The following is a 2,118-nucleotide window of genomic DNA, read 5'->3' as shown; positions in this document are numbered from 1 at the left end:
GACATTGTCATGGGCTCTAGGACTACAGTTGGACTCATGAAGGTCATTGTCATGGGCTGTAGGTGTTCATCTCTACTTGTGCAGGACATTGCCCTAGGACCTGGGCCCTCAGCTGGATTCTTTGGGTCTCTAGTATGTGAACAGATCCTTTGTACTCTTCTGCATTTGACTTTTCAGTTTACTATTACAAAATAATTCCACAAAAAAATAAATAAAATGGTGATTAGTAGAGATCCTTACAAATTATTTTAATACTCATATCTCCAGGAATTCAGTGTCATATAGATATCAATAAAATGTCTTAGCTACTTTTCTCATTGTTGAGACAAAATACCTGATACCCAAGGTTAAATGAGGAAGGGTTTATTTAACATATAGTTTATAGAGGCTTCAGTTCATAGTGGGCAGGTTCAAAGGCAGGGTGGCATGGCAGAAGGGCACTGCAGAATACAAACAGTCCATGGCAAAGTATGGCAGGGAGAAGGCAGAAAGCAGCAAGGAACAGTGACAAGCAACAAGTGATGACCCTCTTTCCGTGCTTTATATCTTACTCAGGCTACCCACCCTCAGGACAGTGAGCACTCACACCTTCAATCCCAGCATCACAGTCTTGATCCCAGCATCACACACCCAAGATTCCAGTCACCTCTGAAAATCCACACCTATGACTGCATGAGACTTTCAGGGGGACATCTAGGGACAAGCCATAACATAAGGAAGAATCCTTCTGAGTTTTCAAGAGTCTCATGCTCTACCAGTGGAGCCAGGCAGACACCTCTTTTCTCTTAAAACAGCAAAATGGCATCATCTTTTTATGTAGAAAAGAAAGAACTCCTCTTTCCAGGCATCTTCGTGAGAGTGACATCGTCTTTAAACCCTCCGTGGCAATCCCTGACGCACCGCTGTGATGCCCAGGGAAGACAGGGCGACCTGCAAATCTAACTACTTCCTAAAGATCATCCAACTTTTGGATGATTATCCAAAATGCTTCATTGTGGGAGCAGACAATGTGGGCTCCAAGCAGATGCAGCAGATCCGAATGTCCCTCCAAGGGAAGGCCGTGGTGCTAATGGGCAAGAATACTATGATGCTTAAGGCCATCCGAGGACATCTGGAAAACAACCCAGCTCTGGAGAAACTGTTGCCTCATATCCGAGGGAATGTGGGCTTTGTGTTCACCAAGGAGGACCTCACTGAAATCAGGGATATGCTGCTGGTCAATAAGGTGCCTGCTGCTGCCCATGTAGGTGCTGTTGCACCATGTGAAGTCACCGTGCCTGCCCAGAACACTGGTCTGGGGCCTGAGAAGACCTCTTTCTTCCAGGCTTTGAGCATTACCACTAAAATCTCCAGGGGCACCACTGAAATCCTTAGTGATGTACAGCTGATTAAGACTGGAGACAAAGTGGGAGCCAGCAAGGCAACCCTCCTGAACATGTTGAACATCTCTCCATTCTCCTTTGGGCTGATCACCCAGCAAGTGTTTGACAATGGAAGCATCTACAACCCAGAAGTCCTTGACATTACAGAGGAAACTCTGCATTCTCGCTTTCTGGAGGGTGTCGCAATGATGCCAGCGTCTGTCTGCAGATTGGTTACCCAACTGTTGCATCAGTGCCCCATTCTATCATCAATGGGTACAAGCGGGTCCTGGCTTTGTCTGTGGAGACTGATTACACCTTCCCACTAGCTGAAAAGGTCAAGGCCTTCTTAGCTGATCCATCTGCATTTGTGGCTGCTGCCCCTGTCGCCACAGCCACCACTGCTGCTCCTGCCGCTGCAGCTGCCCCAGCTAAGGTGGAAACCATGGAAGAGTTGGAGGAGTCAGATGAGGATATGGGATTTGGTCTCTTTGATTGATCATCAAAAAGCAAACTATTCAGCCTGCCTAATTGGCAAAGCAAGGAATAAAGGCATAATTCTCTTTCAAAAAAGAAAAAAGAAAGAAAGAAAGAACCATCTCTTTATCTTTGCAAGCAGCCTGGTCTAGTGAAAGAGCCCAAGTCTTAGACTCAAATATACATGCACTCAAAGCCTGGCTTAACATCTGTGCAGAAGGCACAATTCTGACATAAGCTCCTGTGGCTCATACTTTGTGTAATCATGAGTGTAGAGGAC

The 2,118-nt window shown here is 46.0% G+C and overlaps 1 pseudogene; it reads left to right on the top strand.

Moving 5' to 3' along the window:
• The first annotated feature begins 852 nt into the window (after positions 1-852).
• Positions 853-1,906, top strand: LOC101590667 (annotated as a pseudogene).
• Positions 1,907-2,118: the final 212 nt, after the last annotated feature.

Source organism: Octodon degus, unplaced genomic scaffold, assembly GCF_000260255.1.
Source record: "Octodon degus isolate 3935 unplaced genomic scaffold, OctDeg1.0 scaffold00167, whole genome shotgun sequence".
NCBI lineage: Eukaryota > Metazoa > Chordata > Mammalia > Rodentia > Octodontidae > Octodon > Octodon degus.
Note: the sequence above shows the minus strand (reverse complement) of the source record. Positions and strands in the feature narration are given on the sequence as shown.